This window comes from Cervus elaphus, chromosome 23 (assembly GCF_910594005.1).
Source record: "Cervus elaphus chromosome 23, mCerEla1.1, whole genome shotgun sequence".
Classification (NCBI taxonomy): domain Eukaryota; kingdom Metazoa; phylum Chordata; class Mammalia; order Artiodactyla; family Cervidae; genus Cervus; species Cervus elaphus.
In genome coordinates, this window is record NC_057837.1 from 56,544,368 (window position 1) to 56,566,320 (window position 21,953).

The following is a 21,953-nucleotide window of genomic DNA, read 5'->3' on the forward strand; positions in this document are numbered from 1 at the left end:
CAATCAACCTAGCTTTGTTTGACTGCAGGACATTGCTGGTGACTTTTGATGGCTAGGCTCTGGCAACATGACAGATAGCAATCAGTTAAATATAGATTAGTGGCCATAGTCCTGGCAGCATTGGAGACTCTTCTAGGGTGCAAAGGGCAGGGGCTCTGAGGATGGTGAATTGAAGATGGTCCCCCTGCCTGGGGTCCCTAAATCTGAAAGCTCACAACACGATGCTTTGGTAACCCGATGAAGAAAGATTTTCCCAGCAGGATGAAGAGGAGAAGGAAGACACTTCCTGCTTGGACCTAAGACTTCTGTGTACCTCACACCATCACTGCACAACACCTAAGGTCTCTGTCCCCTCGGGACATACTGACTGCATGCTGGAATGCGCTGCAACTCGGGGGGCATGAGGCAGGTGTGCCTGGCTTCCATGGAGCTGACAGTCCAGTGGGTGAGAGAGAGAAAGACAGAGAGGGCCCCAACTCAGACACTGACAGTTGGTTCTGGGTGTCCCAGGGAACCAGGAATGTGCTGGGGCGAGATGAGCAAGGGAGGCTTGAGCTAGGATGGGAAGGGAGAGCAGGAGTCCGCCAGGAAACATAAGTGTGTACATGCTGGAGAGGGTGGTTCCAGTGCAGGTTACAGCAGGTGTCAAGGTCATGAGATTGGCCACACCATCAGGAGGCCAGAGAGGCAGGGAGGGGCCCAAGCAGGCAGGTGGGACCAGCACAGTAAGGAGTTGGGGGTGTTTTTAGTCTTACAAATCATGGGCAGCCCCTGAGAAATTTTAAGCAAGATAAAAACATGGCAGAAGGGGCGGGGTTGAGGTGGTTGGATATTGCCATAATGAGATTAACGGTTTAAGATCACTCCAGTTACCCAGCGAAACCCAATTAAGTGAGCCTACCAGAGGGAGGGGGTGGGGTGGAGGGGGGCGTCAGGATGCAGCCGCCTCCTCCCAGAGGAGGCAGGAGGAGGCCTGGACCTTGGTGGTCGGGGCTGGAGGTGATGAGAAGCAGATGGGTACTCAGGGGCAGAGCCTGCAGGATGCAGGAATACTGCGGAGATGTGAGGTGAGGAGGGAAAAGGCCGAGTCAGGTGGATTCCCAAGTTTCTGTTAGCCAGGTGGGACGCAGAGCCTCTCCTGGGAACACTGCAGGAGGATGAGAAGTTGCAGCCTTGGGTTTCTTTCTGAGCCTCAGTTTCCCCAAGTGTCAAGTCAGGGGGCTGGGCTACTGTGGAGTTTCCCCCTTGTCTCATCACCCAAGTTTGGGCCCCCAACCAATCCAGATAGCACTCTCATATCCAAACGAATCACACGGGAGGGGACAAGGGACAGAGCGCTCAGCCCACACAGCTTGACAGGGCCCCCTGGGGGACCACCCCCTGCAAAAGTCTGAACCATCTTCAGACACATGCGAAAAAACACAGGACTCAACTTCACCCAGCCCTGCTGTCTCTGTCACACTCCACTATTTGACAAGCTGTCTTTCTCCTGAGTCATTCTCTCCACCTGGCCTCAGACATGACCTTCAGGCCATTTGGCCTCCTGGCCACTCCAGCAACTGTGAGGACAGACACTAGGAACTGAGTCCTGCCCTGCTCAGGACTGACCTCCCATGGGTTACAAGGCGAAGAGCTCCCCTCCCTTCCCAGGGGTTAAAGTCTCTGCCCTCCGCCCTTGCAAACCCACATGGCAACTCCCCTGGCACAGTGATAAGCCCGCTCCTGCAGAAAAGTTGGTTCTTAAGATGTGCATTTAAAAATACCCATGGGATGCTGTGGGTATATATAGAGAGAATGAAGCCAGGCACCTCAGCCCACACAGAATGTAAATATATGCCTTGAAATCTATGTTGTATCCTAAATAGAGGCCTGAGATATGAACACCACCAAATAATAGAAATTAGTCTTCAGAGCAACCGTGACGTCAGCCAGCCCGATTCCCAGAACAAAGGTTTGCAGCCTACAGGGTTCTGCTGCCTCTGGTCTTGATCACTTCCAGATAACTCCAGTAACAGAGCTGCCCCCAATTTCACAGTCTGAGGGCTCATCATTAATTCATCCAGCATTTATTCACTACCTCCATCATGTTCCAAAAAAGGAGGTATAGAGGCTTACAAAAATGCCTATGGCAATTTAAAAAAAAAGATAAAACAAGAGGAGAAAAGAAAACACATAATTTTGGCTTAGATACACAAAAAACACACACTATAGGATTCTGTGCAGATTGGAGCTTTGAGATGAAGCTGGACACTGGGCTTCCTAGCAACCCCGGTGAAGACAGAAACACAATTAGACACGTTCTCAGAATCCGAAAAATGAAGCAAACTCTGATACTAAGAATAACGTCTTCCTCTGGCTTCTCACTAAGTGGATGTTCAAGATGGAGTGGGCATGTTCTTTATGCTGTCCCACCAGGGAGGGGGAGGGGCTCATACAGCCCCAAATGACCCCCAAACTTCACTCCATCAATTCCCACCTCCTGACCCTGCCTTCCATCAGTCTTCTGAAAATTTGTCAAGAATCCTTCTTGTACAGTTTTCATTAGTTTTGTCATATATGTACAATCAGCTGTGGGATAATTTATATTTTAAGTCTACTGACTTTTTGGATCTACATAAAACTTTATTCCTCCACTTTAATAAGAAAGTCAGAATCAATTTCCAGAAATGTTAAGCAGCCACAAAGTAAATACAATGGAAACAAGTCAATGTAATTATATTCTGGCAGACACTGTACCCTTGCAGGGCTCCGTGCCTGAGGCTGTTCTCTGCTTGTTAGAAGAGGGAAACCAGCCAGCATCCAGTGTCAAAGACACACCAGCCACAAACTAAAATTTTCTCCTTGATCCACAACCAGAAGACTGAAAGGGAATTCAAAGAGAGTAGCCCTCTCACCACGGGATTCCCATATGACAGTCAAAGCCCCATCTAAGTTATATCAAAAACAACAGGGCTCACAGGGCATCCGGGACCACTGCCCACCTGGCAAGTGTGTGTAGCCAGTGGCAAACAGGTAAACGGATCTGTCCCAGGTACCATCCACTCCACCCTCTTCCCTTTATGGTGAAGTGTCACAACATTTCCCTGCACACTAAAGAAATTAGTTTGTAACACACTGGAAATTTACAAACAGGTCCTACTCCACAGAGAACATGAAAAGTACTGTTGGAGAATCATCTCTGATATCTGCTGGGAGCAGTGTCCACACTCTGGGAAATGGGTCCCGTCATCAGCTTCAGTGCATTCCAGTGTCAGTGAAGTTCATGAGTCTGAATCCAACTGATACTGCAAACAGGGCTCATTCATTCCCTGGCAAACATTCCCTGGGTCCTGGCTTTCCTGTCTTTAGTTCATTAGACTTTTCTTTAATTCTCTGCTACTCTGCTTTTTGAAATCTACTAAAAAACATCATCAACATCATCACTGAATCAGTGCCCAGGTACACAGCAATCACCATTGTGCCAGATGTTGACACTGTTTCAAACCTTTAAACATAACTCATTTAATCCTCCCAACAGCCCTTGAGACAGGCACTGTTACTCTCATTTTACGGATGAGGAGACTATGGCATTGAGGGATAAAGCTGGCCGAGGGCACTGAGCTAATGAGATATAGGAATCAGGATCACATGACCTCTAGGTCCATGATTCTCACCACTCTGCTCATCCCTTTCCTCACCACTCTGCTCATCCCTTTTCAGTCTCACAACGTGAGGCTGCACCTAGGAACCAGGCACCTCGCGTGGCGCAAGCTGGCAGTCCTGTCCGTATGGCTTATCAGAGGGAAAGCAGGCGGGAAAGTGAGGCACAGGGTGCCGCCCACACCGCATGCCGCGTGAGTGACACAGCCCCGCCCACCACGGTTCAGTGTCTCTGTGTTCACGCCTCCATTCATTCATTCATTCATCCATCCATCCAACATGTACCCAGCAGGACCCTCTGGGGCCCTACCAGGACAGACCCTTCCCGCTTGTCTTCCTCTTTAGCTCTTGTCTGAAGTCCCGGGATAGCAGTATTTACGCATCTCCTGAGTTGTTTTCAGATGCCAAAACCAACACCAAATGAAAGACATTAACCACTTGATGACCATGAGCATGCAGTCCCCAGACCTACCGGCTCTGAGGATAATGTTAACTGTGACATCGCTCGCCCTCTAACCTATCAACCAATCAGAGAACTGTTCACAAATTGATCCCACAACCTGGACCCTTTACCTGACCTCAAAAAACTGCTTTGCTAAAACCCATCAAGGAGTTCAGGCTTTTTGAACACTAGCTGGCTGAACTCCTTGCTTGCCACCTGCAATAAATACTGTATTTTCCTTCATCACAAACCAGGGCCAGCAGACTGGCTGCACTTGGTTTGGTAACAAACAGAATCATTGGTGGCCTCCCTCCAAACAGTGGGGGGAACTACAGGCGAGGTCCCCACCCTGTGACAGGCACATTCCGGTTGGCACAAACACAACTCACCAGCAGACAAAAGCATCAAATAGGTAGGGCGGTGCCTACCTTAAGTGGGGTGGTCAGAGAGGAGGTGACATTTAACCTAAAACCCGCAAAATAATGGGCTGAGTAACAAGCTGGGGGACATTGTCCTTAGTGAAAGGACAAGAGGAGCAACCATGAGAAATAATCTGACAAGTTCAAGAAACATGAAAAAAAAAGCTAAAGGGGCAAGAAGGCTGTGCAAAACAGGGAGAGATACAAGAAGAAACTTGGGTGGCACCAACCATGAGCCTGGAGTTGTGTTGTCTTTCATCCTTGACTCAAAGGACAGCCTAGGAGGTGGGTACTTCCAGCATCACTAGTTTACAGAGGAAGCAAATGAGGAAGGAAGTCTCAAAGCTAGCATGCAGGGAATGGGTTCAAGCCCAGGCAGCCCAGGGTTCCGATTCCACACTCCCAACCAGGGCCACATGGTCACCGCTCATGGGATGGAGGATGTGGTGCCTGAGGGAGGCAGGTCTCAGAGGTCATGGTTGGGGGTTTGGGCTTTATCCAACGGCATTGGGGCTTCCCTGGTGGCTTAGACGATAAAGAGTCTGCCTGCAATGCAGGAGACCCAGGTTCAATCCCTGGGTCATGAAGATCCCCTAAGAAGGAAATGACAAGCCACTCTAGTATTCTTGCCTGGAAAATCCCATGGACAGAGGAGCCTGGTGGGCTATAGGCAAAGAGTCGGACAAGACTGAGTGACTAACACTCTATTACTCTGTTAATGGGAAGCAGAGTGGGACAAGATCTATTGGCATTTTGAGAGTCTCTCTGGTTTCCCCAGAGGCAAGGGCAGAAGCAGAGAGACCATCAGAAGCCAAATGACAGTGGGTTAGAACTGGATGATGGCAGAGGGGCCACAAGGCAGGCAGAGGTGGAGGTGGTGGGTCAAGATTTCATACAACACAGGGGCCTGGCTGCACAGACAGGATTCAGAAAGCAGAGAGGATGTTCCAGCTGAGACAGGGGCTGGACCTGGGGGCCAAGCTGGGCTCAGTGACCTTGAGTCAGACAGCTTGCTTCAGTGGAAGAATACCTTCATCTGACCACCCGTCCACCCAATTAGCATTTCAGAGCCTGACCAGGGCTGGGAGTGATGCGATAGCAGGTCAGCAGGTGTGACCCTTCAGGCGCTCCCCACCCAGGGAAGGAGTCTAGCAGGAGAGGTTTCAGGGGCAAAACTACACAGACACACAACAGGCAGGACCTCAGGGGCCCAGAAGCCCTTCTATCACAGAGAAAAGCCTCATTCAGCTTGCACACAACCTGTGACGGTGAACTCCTGTCTCACCATCAGCCGTAGGGTAGACAGCAAACAGCACAGACAGTTCCCATCTTCCTCTGCCTGACCCCAGACCACCCATAATGAGAAGACTCTGCAGGTGCCCTCAGCACAAAAGTCAGCTCCAGACCAGAACCGCACACTACACTGAGGCCAGCACCTGGCCCATGTGCATGTCCAGCTCTCTGCTGCTGCTTTCTGAAGCAGAAAAGGTCAACCATGGCACTAGAGGTAAGCCTGCAATGTGAAGAAGAGACCACAAGAAAGGGAAAAAAAAGAAAAAGAAAAACCACAGAAGAAAGAGATGAGTCAGGAAGCGGATGATTTAATTTAAAAACACAAACTCCAGTGAGGATTCTCAGAGTGAAAGCGTGTGCTCTAAGGGAATTGAAAGCTGTCTGCTGTACTCCCCCCACCACTGCATGTCCAGGGGCCACCTTCTGCAACCAGGACTAACAAGTCCCACCCTCTTTTTTAGGATTGTTATCTCCCAAGCTTGTTCTAGAATAAACAGCCACAGTCCTCAGTATTCTTGCAAATTCCAGTCTGCCGAAGTCCTTTAGAAAACATAACATCTCAAGGGAACTCAACCTTGAGCAGAGGGTCAAGGTGGACCCCAAACTCCATTATTATATACAATCTCCATTTATCAGCTGCTCAGCTCGGCAAGATCCAGGCACAGATACGAGGGTGATAAGGTGGTTTTAGGGGACTCAGGGACCCAAGGCACAGTCACAGAAATTAGTCCCTTTTCAATTCGCCTCTATGCTTCCAGAGGACATTAAGGGAGAACCTTAGTTTGGTGCTAAGATGATGCTGACTCCCCCAGACCCTTGCAGATCTTGGTGTTTTAACAAGCAGAGAGGGTCCCTTGGGTTAGAAACCTTAGTGGGAGACCATGAATGCATGCTAAGTCATTTCAGTTGTGTCCAACTCTTTGCGACCCCATGGACTGTAGCCCACCAGGCTCCTCTGTCCGTGGGATTCTCCAGGCAAGAATACTGGAGTGGGTTGCCATGCCCTCCTCCAGGGATCAAACGCACATCTCTCATGCCTCCTGCATTGGCAGTTGGGTTCTTTACCACTGGCGCCACCTGAGAAGCCCCAAAGGGAGACCATGTCTAACTAAATGATATTTTATATTCATTGTTTAACTTTTATGGTTACCTTTTATCAAAAGCAAGTGACACTGGTTTTCCACTTGAAGTCGCAGCAAAAGATTTCATTTTAAAGTGGGTTTTAGGTAAAAATACACTTTCTTTTAATAAAAATTAAGAGAAAATATTCAGCAAAGTCACTAAAGGTGGCAGATGTGTGGGTTGAGGAGGGCGCATCAGAGCACGTGGTGTCTGCCTGTCTGTCTGCCACATCTGTGATGTGGAGCCGCCGCTCAGCCCTTTGATGGATGCCGGCTCAGGCCACCAGGTGCCACCTGCCATGTCCACGGGGTGTCCCACTCATGCCTCAAGCTCAATGTGGCCCAAATGAACTTCTCTTTCCCCATAGCCTTCTCCTCTCTGAGCGGTCCCCTCCCAGGCCAGGAAGGGAACTCCATCCTTCTGATTCTCAGGACAAAACCTGAGGGCCACTCTCAGCCGGCGCTGTCCCCCTCTTCCTGATCTGCGCCCCCAGTTGGTCCTATTGGCTGCCTCTCTTCCTGTGCCCACTGCCCCCACAGTACTCAGCCACCACCATCTCGGCCTGGACCATCTCAGCGACCTCTAAACTGGTCTGCCACCCTGACACCTGCCTGCCCTCACCCCGTGGCCTGGGGTTCCCCAAATCCTAGGTCCAATCTCTAGTCTCTGGGTTTTAAACCCTCCAATGGCTCCTGGCATGCTGGGAGCAAAACCCAAAGTCCTGGTAGCCCCCTCCCACGACCTGTCCGGCTCTCTCCTGCTGCTCCCTGACCCACCGGGGCTCCCGCTGGGGGCCTTTCCCCTGAAGCCTCTCCCCCCTCATCTGATGGCTCATTTCCTCCCTGCCTTCTAGTCCTGGCTGCAGTGCCCCCTCCTCAGTGAGGCCCACCCTGACGCTGCATTCAAACACTCAGCTGTCCCCCGCCCACCGCAGGTCGGCTTCCCTCCCCCTGACCTCCCTCCCCTTGTAGGCAGGGTGAGCTCCTACTGATGATGAGTACCAGCTACTGCGGATCTCCCCATCGGACACAGGGCCCCAGGACCTGCTGACATGCCTGCTCTGCTCACCGACCTCCCCACAGCCAGAAGTGTCCACACTCCAGGGCAACAGACAGCAGTTCAGCTCAATGAAGAGACCTGATTCCTATTCACGTCTGTTCCTGGTGGCGCCTGGGCTTTGTGAATCCAAGCTGGGGACTTGAAGTTTATCAACATTAAACTTCTCCATGTTGGCTCAGCCTCCCAAGTGGCCTGTTGAGATGTGTGTTTGACAGTTTGACGCTTAGTCACACCACTAATGCTTTTATCAATTCTATCATCTACCCAATTGTTAACCTGCCAAGTTGTTAAGGCAAATATTGACGGTTCACAACTTAGGAGAGAGCCCTGTGGCACTCCTCTAGAGAACTGGGGGGTCATCACTATTACAGTTATCAAAATGTTTTATCATTTTTTTGAATATAGCAAAAAGTAGAAAAAAATAGTAAAATGGACAATTACATATACACCACTGAGACTCCAAAATTGTTACATCTTGCTGCATTTCCTTTGCGTGTGTGTGTGTGTGTGTCTGACCACCACCCAGAGAGCGACCTCATAGGAAAAATCACAGGTCAGCAAACTTTGTGATAGGCCAGATAGCAAATATTTTCAGCTGTATGGGCCTACGGTCTCTACCTTTTTGCCTTTTTATACTGTTTTAAAAAGCAGAGACATCACTTTGCCCACAAAGGTCAATCTAGTCAAAGCTATGGTTTTTCCAGCAGTCATGTACAGACGTGAAAGTTGGACCACAAAGAAGGCTCAGCACCCAAGAACTGATGCTTTTGAACTATGGTGCTGGAAGAGACTCTTGAGAGTCCCTTGGACAGCAAGGAGATCAAACCAGTCCATCCTAAAGGAAATCAACCCTGAATATTCACTGGAAGGACTGATGCTGAAGCTGAAGCTCTAACACTTTGGGCATCCGATGTGAAGAGATGACTAGTTGGAAAAGACCTGGATGCTAGGAAAGACTAAAGACCCTGATGCTGGGAAAGATTGAAGGCAGGAGGAGAAGGGGATGACAGAGGATGAGATGGTTGGATGGCATCACCGACTCAATGGATATAAGTTTGAGCAAACTCCGTGAGATAGTGAAGAACAGGGAAGCCTGGTGTGCTGCAGTCCATGGGGTCTCAGAGTCGGAAAAGATTGAGCAATTGAACAACAACATGGTGTCTATCGACTACTCCTGTTTGGAGGGTCACATGAATTACTTGCTGGGGGACGTGGCCCTGGGCAGTCTGCCTCCAAGCCCAGAGGCTTAGCACTCAGTCACCCCGCCTTCAGGGAGTAGCCAGGCCTGAGGGTGGGCAGGAGAGCCCAGAACAGACTAGAAGACCCCTCAGCCTGCTCTGCGCTCCCCACCACACTGTTGGGGAAGATTGTGGGTTTGGGGGTCAATGGCCTCATGATCAGGGTGAGGGGCAACTTCCTTAAGCTTTGAAACCTCAGTTTGCCCATCTGTGAAATGGCAGCAATGGAAGGACCATCCTCCCAGGCCCTGGTGAGGATGACAGGGGATGTGCAAAGGGCTGGCATGTGATGTGTGCTCCCCGAGGGTGCTGCCAGGAAGTCAAAGGTGAGCTGTTTGTTTACCAAGGTGAAACTGAACAATTCTAGATTCCTATTGTGCTACTTATTCGGATCAGGAGCCATGTGGGGAAAAGGAAGAGAGAAACAAGGACAGAAGGGAGCTCAAGGAAGGGAGGAAGCAGACAATCCTCAGGGCCAGGGGGCAGTGACCCCCTGGGGCCCATGGTCAGCACCCTGCAACCTCCACTTCACGCTCCCCTTCTGTTCCAGAACTTTCTCCAGCTATTGCTAACTCCACTCATCTCTTGGTCCCCACTCAGCTTCTAGGAGCTTATCCCCACAGTGTCACAGGCCCTGAGCATATGGAATTCTCCTTTTAACAACCGGGGTTAAACCACAGGGGCACAGCTGCAGAAGGAAGCTTATATGTCAGGGCAGAATCGACATCACTGAGCCAAGCTCAGGAAGGACCTTTATACCAGTGCCAGTAAAAGAACCTGGAAGAGAAAGGAACCAGGGGCCCGATGGTGTCCCAGGGACTAACTGTGACAACAACAGCTGCACATATGCTCGCACACATGCCTGACACATCCAGAGCAACTAAGCTCTAAAAACCCACCGTGGTGCACATGCAAAAAAAAAAAGACTAGATGAGCCCTCAGTCCTACTATGGTTCCCAATGTGTTAATAAGATTTTTTGCACTTGCAGAAAAGTGGTAAGACTATATAATAAACACCCCCCAGGTTCAGCAATAGTTAATATCTTGCTCTGTGTATTTCATATATTCCTACACACATGCTTCTCTTATAGACCATGGGCACTGTTCAACCATCTTAGAAGTAAGTTTTCTAAAATCGTGACACTTCACCTCTAAACAGTTCCGTCTTCAGCCCCCTAAAGCAAGGGTTCCCAACCTCCAGGATCTAATGCCCAGTGATCTGAGGTGGAGTTGATGTAATAATAGAAATAAAGTGCACAATAAATGTAATGCTTTTGAGTCATCTGAAAACCATCCCCTCAATCTGGTCTGTGGAGAAATTGCCTTCCGTGAAACCAGTCCCTGGTGCCAAAAAGCTTGGGGACAGCTGCCCTAAAGTAACATCACATCAAACCAACTAATTCCCTGGATCATGTAATACTCAGCCCCTCTATCAAATAAACATTTTCTCTAAACTTGGCATTTCTTTTTCAACTGAGTTCATCTTCATCCATGTGGACAGGATACAAACAGAAATCACCCACTCTGCTGTCTGGACATTTTCTAAAATGGTTCTAAAATCAGGCCTCTTCTCCCCACTCTAATTATTCCCTGACCTTCACTGTGATTCTACAGCAGTGGTCCTGAGTGGCTGTGACCAGCGGCAGCAGCCGGGAATGCACTAGAAATGGAAACCCTTGCAGGTCTTCTGCAGACCTGCCCCAGAGCCGCTCTATCAGAAACTCTGCAGGTGGGGCGGCAATGGCTGCTGTGACAAGCCCTGCCCCATCTCGGGGGAACTCAGATGCAAGTTCACAAACTGAACCACTGCTCCCTGCTCTCTGAGCCAACATCTGGAAGAATACTTCCTCCCCTCTAGGTACTCACTGTGTCAGCTGGGAAATTAACAACAACAACAAAATAATTGGCTAGGTTTTATTTTGCGTGTATCTTTAGAAGTAAAAGGGTAATACCTTAACCTCCTGCCTAAGTAATAACAATGTGATATGATCAGGCAAAGACTATTTCTGCCCCACAAAAAAACAGGCTGCAAAACACTCTAAGGTCTGCAAGTAGACGGGGTTCAGCTGTGACATGTCAAATTATGTCAAGATGCAGTGAAGAAAGAGAGCTAAAAATAGCACCACCAGGCTGAGCAGAAAGGGTTCTGGTTCATCAACTCCAGGACCAGAAAGAAAAACATCCTCCGGCCACGCCTCAGGTCCTTGGAGGCCCCGGACAGGAGCCTGTCCATATGCCACATGCCCTTATGCCCACAGCTACATGGGTGCAAAGGGGAGGACTCCAAGGGAGGCAGGAGTGAGCAGGTTGCTCCAACGATGATATTTTATAGTTTAAAAATAAAATGTTCTGTGCGTGCAAGGTATGAACAGTCACACCACAAGCAAAACTACTGCCTTACGTAATAACAACAATGTAATTAACAATCCTGTAAGTCATGGGCTATGAAATCGATCACAAAGACTCAGGGCTCAACTGCTTGGCAACCAAACAGTTAATACCAAAAATAAATAAATAAATAAATAACCAAGGGGAAAAAGTCTAAATCTATTCCATGTAGACAGAGAACTCAAACTGCAAGCTGCTCAGGGGTATGGCTCTGGAGAGAAGGTCATTTATGGTAAGGAAATAGTACATTGTCATGAGGGCTTCTTCTGTTAGCTAGCCTGGAAAAAGTTGTGAAATTAAACAGCAGCAATTTTGCAGCGTGTCTGCTTTTCCGGGAATGTTTGCTTCTTGGAGAGTCATACCGAGGTGACAGCTAAAATGATTGCTCCAGGACAACTGTTCCCTTTCTCTCCTTAATCAAACCATGTATCCTTGATGATTTCTGAATGAACTTCAAGCATGGTGTTTGGGTTTTCTTTTATGATGTGTTATGCTTAGATTTCTGTAAGTGGTTACCATCATTATGAATTTGCATAAATCTGTAATTCATCCTCACAGTATAACGTGCCAAAGACATCCCACAAAAGGACTGCTACGTTACCATCTTTGCTCTCCCCACACCCTCTCCCCAAGTGGCCCCCCACCCCCACCACATGCCCGGCTGAGAAAAAAAGCAAGCATTTGGGGGATGGGATCTGGCATTCAGAGAACCACCCTCTCCTGAAGAATTTAGGATCTACATCACCATTTCCCTCCGGGTCCAAAAACTTGCCATTTATAAAGACAGTAGGGCATGATGATCAGGAGCCAACTTTGCTTCCAAAAACGTCCCCCGACCCACATTAACACTGAGAACTAGCCTTCCCATCTCCCTCTTTGGCCCCAACTCCAGATAACCAACCTCACTGGCAAACCATTTTTCAGAACCCCCCAATACAAAAAACGGTGCTCAGTGCAAACTCACAGAAAAGCAGGCTCCTCCCCATCCCCCACCTCCCAAGCAGTGATTCTGTGGAGGGGATTCCAAGGGATAATGACTTCTGCTGGTGCAACATTTTTTTCCAGATGCTAAACGAAGCTTTAAACCTCCATGGTTGGAAACTTCCCCTACTTTGAATTTTGACAAAACCCGGCTGTAGAAGAGGACCCGGTGCACTCAAAATGCACATCGATTTCAATCTATTATTTCCTGGAAATTATCTTACAAGCTGGAGATGAAAAGGCATCCAGGTGGAATTTTTATTTTTAGCCCAGAAGTAATAGGTTAAAATAGCATTGCTGTGGCAACAATAGACTCTTTTTCTGGTCTCTGTGGCTGGAGGGCAGGGCGGCTGGCTAATCCTGGCCTGACCCACCAGAAGCATAAGATACATAAAAATGACCCATCTGTGGGGAGCAGGGCACACCCACCCCTCACCCTAGACTCCCAACCTGACCATTTAATTCAAGAGGTCGGGGAGTGGGGGTGGGGGGGTTGGGGAGGGGAACTCTTCCCCCCTCGACTGGGCCTGCTGCTGTTCACATATGCAAAGTCTGCCTTTAAGAAGCCTCCCCCCGCAAAAAGACGCCCACTGCCCTCCCTCCCGTGGTGGTGTCTGGGGAATCCTACTCACCTTATGGTCAAAGAATGGTACCGAATTAAGGCCCTCATCCTCCCAGGAAACTCTGCCTCCCTGCTGGCGCCCGGATCCCGTCTCCCCAAACCTCCCTCCAAGGGAGTGGTTGGCAAACAGCCCTGCAGCGTTCAGGGCTAGCTCAGTTCCCCGAAAAAACCTCCAACCCGGAGCAGCACTGCAATTGTCAGGACGCTCCCGTCTGCCTTTGGGGGCTGAACACCATTATTATCCGTAAAACATTTTTAAATATAGACATTGCAGGAGTGCGGCCGGGGGCGGGGTGAGGAGCGCGGCCCAGGGCCCGGGGAACCAGCTCGGGACCGGTCCCTCTTGCTCCGCTTGGTCCCCATGGCTTGTCCCCCAGCAGTCAGGAGGCTGCCGGGCCGGCAGCTGGCCAGAATCTGAAGCAAGCTCCGAAATCGCACCCCTCCAGCCACCTCTCCTGGCCTCAGGCACGGTGCATTGGTTACAGGGGTGCTCTCCCCACCCCCACCACTGCCTCGCTGACCTTGGGGAGAGGGCGCGCCCTGGCCTTGCACAGCCGAGAGGCGGCTCTGCAGTCTTAGGTCAGGAGGCTGCCTGGAGCCAAGCCCGGAGGGACCAGAGAGGGCCTCTGACCTCCAACCTCAGTCCAAGGATGCTGAGGGCAGGACCCCTCTGCACCCTCTGTCCCAGGCCTGGGATGGGCTCACGTGAAGGCCCAATATCTATTCTGTCTGTACCTGTGTGACTGGCTCAGGGGCTCCGCCCAGCGAGGAGGGCCCAGAACAGGGTTACTGGGCCTCAGTACTGTCGACATCAGGGGCCACACCCTTCTCCACTCTGGGCCGGAGTATTGTAGGATGTTTGGCCTCCCCATTCTCACTCCCTACGAGATGCCAGGAGCCCCCAACCCCAGTTCTGACGACTCTCCAGCCACTGTGATATCCCCTGGGGGACAGAACTGCCCCTGGCTGACATTTCTGCTCCAGAGAATGGCAGCTGTGGGTCTGGATCCTGTCCCACCACCTCACGACAGTGTGGACTTCGGAGAGTGGCTGCTCTGAGCCTTGGTGCTCTCATCTGCAAAGTGGGGTAACAGGCTGTCCAGCACTCAGTCCAGGGCCAGGAACTGATTAGCAAAGATCCTGCTACTGGGTCAGGCTCAGTGCACCCAGAGGGGCCCAGATCCTTCCTGAGGATGGAGATAAACCCAGGGATGAGGGCTGGATTCCAGAGCGAGGCTGACCCAGGTGTGAGTTCTGCATCCACCGCACTGTTGCCGGGGTTTACCCCCGTGTACAGTGCACACCTCCGCAGGGCTGTAGTGAGATGAGCTGAGATTAGGTGAGCAAAGTGCAATAAAGGTTCCCCGAACAGGAGCTGGGGGGCGGGGAGGGGAGGGGAAACAAAGGGAGGGGGGCAACCCCAAGAGCAGGGCCCAGAGGGGAGTCAGCCCCCCCCCACAGCCCTGTAGTGAGCACACACAATGTGAACATGGGACACTTTTGGGGAGTTATTCCACATTTGGGAGCTTCCCAGGTGGCTCAGGGGTAAAGAATCTACCTGCCAGGCAGGAGACCAGGGTTCGATCCCTAGGTGGGGAAGATCCCCTGGAGAAGGAAATGGCAACCTCCTCCAGTATCTCTCTGGAAACCTCTAATTCCAGCAGGCACAGATATATTGCTTCTGCCTTTCAGAAAAGAGGCCTGGCCCTGCTAATGATACCTTTCTGTTCTCCTGCCGGGGAGACGTGGGGGGGAGACCTTGGGCACTGAGGAGCCAGCCGGAGGCTCTTACAATTGAGGGGCAGCTGATTTCGGCCCCTTTTCAGCATCAAGAAAACCGAGGACTGAAATCTTGGCTGAAGGCAGAGGATAGAATATAAACAGTTTACAGTTCACTGGGTAGCCAGGCCTGGTCTCACCCTCACTGTTGATGAGCCCAAGGCAGGCCCTTCTGTGACCCCTCTGTCTGGTGGGGAAATTCAGGCTTGGACAGGTAGAATCAGCTGCTCCCAGGCCACATGTTAGGAGCTGGCCAGGGGGCGGGGGGCCAGGCACAGAAACCACCTCTCTCTGAATTGGACCTGGTGTGACCCTCTGCAGCACTGAGGTGACAACATCAAGGGGCCACAAGTCACTGTCCAGCTCAGGGACAGTCCCAAGAGAGCACCAAGTGAGGTCAGATCCAAGGACCGCTCCCGTGAGCCCTCAAGTCAGCTGAGCACTGGCCACATGCTGAGCCCCAGACGTAGCTGTGTGCAGAAAAAGAGAATTCAAGGTAGTGTCTGGGCCAAGTCACTGAGCTAGACGGGGTTAATCACAGAAGTACCGCTTAGCCCAGTACAGGGCTCCTAGGAGGCATGCAGCCCCCTGGGACCAGCTCTCAGGAGGATGATCCACAGTCATGCCCTCCTGTCTGTACTAGGGAGTCCACCACCGCTGGAGCTCCCTGACCAGGTCTAACTTAGTTCTCCCAGGGGCTGTGGAGGGAGGTACTCCATCCCCCTTGTACAGATGGGGAAACTGAGATCCAAAGAGGCTCGCGGGGGAGGGAGACCCCAACCAAGTCTTAGGACATCCCCATCACAATGATCCTAAATCAAGTGAGAGATGACAGATGAATCACAATTGTTCCAGAGGGATGCCCCAATAGCTCCAAGCTTACTTAAATCCACCAACCATGTTGATTCAGACGATGGGGAGACATGAGTGAAATGAGGTTGCCCTCCTGCCCTCAGACACCTCCCAATTCTGGAACAGACCCCTTGATCGACCCAATGGCAACTTCCTGGGCTCTACCCCCCAGGGTCTCTCTCAATTCCATCCCCTCGTCCCCATCAACACCAGCCTAGCCTAAGCCACGCCCACTTCTCCCCCAGAAATCCCTCTCCGTCCACTCACCAAAGGCCAGGCACAGCGGACTTCCTGAATCCTCCTGGAGAATGGGGTCAGGGAGGGTTTGCCCACCTCGTGGACGAGGAATGGGGATGGGGGGTCGGGGTGGATTTACCTGCCTCGTGGATGAGAAACAGGGATGTGGGGCAGAGAGAGAGGCGGAAGCTGCATAAAGGGCCCGGCTGTGCCTGGGGAGACCAGGACCATGGGATGCTCGCACTTACTTTCCTGCCCCATCTGCTAAGTAGCAACAAAGTCCTGTTTTATCTCACATCCCAGGAGGGTACACTATCATTATGTCCAGGTGGGGACACTGAGGCTCAGGGAGGGCATGTGACGAGCCTGAGGTCATGGTTAACATGCAGCAGAGGGCTAGAAGACTGTCACCTCTCTGAAAACTAGAGCTCCAGTCCCAGACAACCGGGAATGTGTCTGCGCACAGATTACTTCCTTTACAGCCCACATGCCCACAAGGGATGAACACTTCTATCATCCCCAAATCAGAGATGGGAAACTGAGGCTCAGGGAGGCAACAGGTCAAGGCCACATTGAGGAAGCAGAGCTGGGGGAGCACCCTGGTGTCGCGGCTCCAGGACAGGACTTCCCTGCAGACGCTGTGGCCGAGCGATTTTCTGCAGTGGGGGCAGCCTCTCACACTGCAGTATACTGAGCAGCATCTCTGGTCTCCACCCTCTAGAGGCCAACAGGACTTCCCTCCCAGTTGTGCCAACTAAAAAGGTCTGCGTGCATGCATGCTCATTCCCTCAGCCATTTCTGACTCTTTGCAACCCCAGGGACTGTAGCCCACCAGGCTCCTCTGGCCATGGGACTTCCCAGATAAGAATACTGGGGTGGGTTGCTATGCCCTCCTCCAGGGGATCTTCCCCACCCAAGGATCAAATCTACATCTCTTACGTCTCCTGCATTGGCAGGTGGGTTCTTTACCACTAGAACCACCTGGGAAGCCCCAAACAACTACATCTACAGGTTAAACATGGCCCCCAGGCTGCCTGGACCTCAAGATTCTATCCTTTCCACTAGATTCAGAGAGGAGCAGAGGTGGGTCACCTCCCGGGGTAGCCTCTACACCTTGTGGCTTTCAACCCAGGCTTAAGAGAGAGAGGGGAACACATCACAGCTCAGGGGGATCCATGTCTTACTTCTGACCTTCTCTGGTGAGGAGCAGGACAGCGAATGGAGTGCTCTGCGGGCAGCCCCAGCTGGTAGAGACAGCCTCTGTTCCCATTTTACAGATGCGGGGAGTGAGGCTCAGAGAGTTCCAGCCACAAGGCTGAACTCACACAGCAAGACAATGAGAGGGGCAGAATTTGAAGACGTGTCTTTTAACAATGCTTAACTTCCGCTGCTCAACTGCATTGTCCATCTCTCCATCATTTCCAGGAAGGAGCTGACTTTGGGAGAACCCGGTCTCATATGGAAGAAAGATTCTCCATGAAAAGGGAGAATGTATGTCTCTGATGGAGGACAAGAAGCAAGGGGCTGTACCACCTCCATGAAACTAACAAGCCCCACTTGGAACTTAGCCAAAAGCCTGACAGTCCCAGCACACTCTTGTGGCCGACTCAGCAGAAGCCGCTGGTCATTTCCAGCTGTTAATTAAACAGACCATCCTAACTCTGAAGCAAGAGCAGAGTCTGACTGACTCATGCAAAGCTCACTCTCCCAGCACACACTCTTGGTCAGACTCACAGGGACTCTGCTGCTGATAATGAAGTTCTGCACAGTTGCTTGGCAGCATGGCCAGCACTGCGCTCCCACGTCCTCTGGTGTCTGAGACTAAACCCCAGAGACAGGTGACCCCCTGAGTTGATATGAGATTGGGATGTATCTTACCTTCAGGATAGAGGTGAAGGTCAGAGAATCTCTCCTGCCATCCCTCTGTGATCAAGAGGGCTGGACTCATCTGGCCTGAACTGGCTCACTCCCATCACGTTTGCTCTACTGAGCCGCCTTTTGCTTTTTCCACTGGGCCCTGCGTGCACACTACATGCTAAGGTTGCTTCAGTCATGTCCGATTCTTTGTGATCCCATAGACTGAACCACTTCAGGCTCCTCTGTTTAAGGGCTTCTCCAGGTAAGAACACTGGAGTGGGTGGCCAAGCCCTCCAGGGGATCTTCCCGACCCAGGGATCGAACCCACATCTCTCACATCTCCTACATTGGCAGGTAGATTCTTTACCACTCATGCCACTGGAGAAGTCCCTAAGGACCCCCAAACTACCACTGACAAATGGCCCAGAGCAGGTCCATTTAACTTCCAAGCTTGAACTCTAACCAATTTCCTTCTCCTCTCACAGTGAAGATGCTCCCTCGGCCCCTGGGATCTGGAGCCCCAGTGGACTGGATGCATCTTTGTGATCCTCTGCCCCAGTCACCCCACCTTCCCACCAACCTGTGTTGAATATCCCTCCTTCTTGGATGCTCAGAACATGCAGCTCCATGAGTCCTAACCTCTGCCCATAATCACCCTCATCTCGGACACTCCCCCAGGGCCATCGTGCCCAGGAGATGGCTCCAGGATCCTCCCAACTATCACCCAGACAGCTCTGATGCCCACGTGAGGACCAGTCCAGCCCCCTGGCGTGATGAATCCTTGATGTTCCCAATACCAACCCCACCTCCAGTCACCATGACCATGGCCAACATAAGATGGCTTTCCTCAGAGATCTGCCCCCCTACTGAATATGTGAAGCTCCCATGTCTCACCTCCACCTGAGTCACCCATCCTTCCATCTACAGACTTCCAGTCCACAAGGTTCTCATTCCTGCTCTTGGCCCCTCAGCCAGCCCGTCTCAGGTATTCAGTTCAGTTCAGTTCAGTTCAGTTCAGTTCAGTCACTCAGTCATGTCCGACTCTTTGCGACCCCATGAATCGCAGCACACCAGGCCTCCCTGTCCATCACCAACTCCCGGAGTTTACTCAAACTCATGCCCATCGAGTCAGTGATGCCATCCAGCCCTCTCATCCTCTGTCGTCCCCTTCTCCTCCTGCCCCCAATCCTTCCCAGCATCAGGGTCTTTTCCAGTGAGTCAACAGTTCGCATGAGGTGGCCAAAGTATTGGAGTTTCAGCTTCAGCATCAGTCCTTCCAATGAACACCCAGGACCAATCTCCTTTAGGATGGGCTGGTTGCATCTCCTTGCAGTCCAAGGGACTCTCAAAGTCTTCTCCAACACCATATCCCAGGTATTACTTCCATTGAATTCAACCTAGGGCCCCATGGTCAGGATGTCCTGACAGCACCCAAGACTTTCTCACTCCCCTGACCTCCGCCACACCCTCCTTGCCCCTGCCTTCTGCTTTTTTTTTTCTTTTCTCATTTCTGCTCCCAAGCTGAATGGAGAAAAAGTCCAAAACCATGCTCCCTGGCAAACTCATTTTATTTGACTTCAGCTGGACACTAAGCACTTGCAGGCTCTCTCCTCATCCCCAGCTGATCTTCTATCTAATTTTCCAATCCTCGAGGGGAAGTGGTGAAATCAAACACCTTTGTGTACTTCTAGAAGCACTGTAAATCAACGCAACCCTCCAGAATGGCAATTCTGCATTATTTTTCAAGAAGCACAGAACACTGAACTCCTTTAATCTGTGTCTCAGAATCTATCCTGAAGAAAGGGCCCTAAATACAGAGAACACCACATGTGTGAAGGCTACATGGTTTTATTAGTAATCAGGCTGAAGATTTTGAAGCACTGAAATTATCCAACAGGAGCAGGGCCAGTTAAGTAAATTTCACCAAAGTGGGTATTCCATTGAAACATTGCTTATGCCTGCAATTTTGGAAACTAAACTCCAATTTCAACTACTTGAAATAAATCCTTTTATGTGATGACAAAAGAAAATAAAACAAAGTGAATCAGGTGCAGAGTAAGCGTGTTATACTCTCGGGGTGGAAGATGAGAGCAAGCACATAATGCAAGTATGAGGGTTGAGAACGTGAAAGTGGCCAGAAGAAGTCTACACCCAGGCTATGATGGTCAACAGAAGGACATTCACTGTCCTCTGATGAATCAGGGCAGAAGGTTTCACAGGGGAGGTCAGATTCCGGGAGCCGACTTGTGAAAGATGGCGTCTTGGCAGCCAGACAGTTGGCAGAAGATATCTGGTGCTTCCAGTAAGTGATGCTCGTGAGACTTGAATCAAGGTCTTCATAATTTGTGACACCAGGATATACAAGAGGATGGGCAAGCAGCCCTTTGACCTTGGTCAAGGTTGGGGAAATAGCCAAGGCATGGCTATGATATCTACCATTAATGAGAGGCCAAATCCCTAGGACCAAGAAAGGGAAGGTTGAGGATGGGGGTATCAGTCAAAGCTGAGGTTAATGGAAGGTGAGACCCTGCATGGTCCTGGGATCCAGGCTGGGTCAGAGAGGAAACTGTCCCAGGAAAGGGCTATGAGACAAGAAGGGGGACTGGAGGACAATGTCACCTGGAGGTTGAGAACAGGTGGGGCTGGACGAAGCGCTGGCTGTTTGAGTTTAGTTCTGGAGGAAGAGCCCTTCTAAGGATGTGGCAACGAAGCAAAGAACTGAAGGATACTGAAGACAGTGGTAAAGAACCTGCATGCACTGCAGGAGACGTAAGAGACTCGGGTTCTATCCGTGGGTTAGGAAGATCCCCTGGAGAAAGAAATGGCAACCCAGATATGGTCTCCAGTATTCTTGCCTGGAGAATCCCATGGACAAAGGAGCCTGGAGAGCTACAGTCCATGGGGTCACAAAGAGTGGGACATGACTAATCGACTAAGCATGCATGCATGAAGGAACTGACAGCTATGCTTCTGATCTCTCTCAAAATGGAAAGTCCTTTAGCATCATCACTCCTTTTGGGGATTTTTTTCACTTCCTTGTCTTCTTTTTATGGGGTAGCTTACTGTTTTTTCTTATCTATCTGCTTATTACCGGGTTAACCAAAGAGATCATTTGAGTTTTTCTCTAACATCTTACGAAAAACTCAAACAAACTTTTGTCTAACCCAATATTTATCCATCAACTACCATTTTCCCAGGCTCCTAAATCAAGTATTTCCTTAATAAAAAAAAACAAAAGAGTCTACAATGAAATGGGGTTTTTCTCTCCTGAGCATAAGAAAGGAAGAACCACAAGCACCTGTCGATAACTCACATGTAAGAGAAATGTGGATGTCTCAACAAGCATCATGTAATCATGGACACTCTTCAGTTGATATATTTGGTGAAATATGAAATAGACTCCTTATACGGAATTCTTCCATCAAAAGTAAAAACAGAAACCAGACGATGTGTTGAGCACTTTCAAGCATTATGGGATTCTTTCTGTGGCCTTGTTTGTTGGTGTTTTCAACCCCACTATGCAAAAAAGGCTTCCCAGGTGGCACTAGTGGTAAGGAAGCCACCTGCAATGCAGGAGATGCAAGAGATGTGGGTTCAATCTCTGTGTTGGGAAGATCCCCTGGAGAAGGAAATGGCAACCTGTTCCAATATTCTTGCCTGGAAAATTCCATGGACAGAGGAGCCTGGTGGGCCCCTGTGGAGAAACCACCTCTGCTCCCACCCCCACTCCAGGCTAAGTCAAGGCTTCCTGCTAAGTGCCCATCAGACCCTGGCTTCTGCACACACTCCCATCTGTCATTTCTTGTTCAGAGTCCATCTCTCCTTCTAGACTATGAGTCCCCTGTAGGCAGAACTGTCTCCTGCTTACCCCCATCACCCCAAGGCCTCGTATGAAGCCTGGCACATAGTAGGTCCCCAATAGATGTGGATAAGTGTGTGAATGAATGAATGGTTCACCTGGAAAGTAGATGCACCTGGAAGGTCCCTGGAGCTCCAGGTCTGCGCCTCCACATGACATCCTGGTA

The 21,953-nt window shown here is 50.6% G+C and overlaps 1 protein-coding gene across 4 annotated transcripts in view; it reads right to left on the minus strand.

Annotated features, from left to right (window-relative positions):
- The window catches only part of PHACTR3 (phosphatase and actin regulator 3), a 204,115-nt gene that overhangs the window by 126,637 nt on the left and 55,525 nt on the right, over positions 1–21,953 (minus strand). Inside the window, exon 1 of one of the 4 annotated variants that reach the window (XM_043884711.1) lies at positions 13,214–13,235. The exons of the other annotated variants lie outside the window; for them this stretch is intronic. The gene's annotated coding sequence lies outside the window, so the exon portion shown is untranslated. Of the gene's footprint in view, positions 1–13,213; positions 13,236–21,953 lie in introns of those variants that run through there. 4 annotated transcript variants of the gene reach the window in all.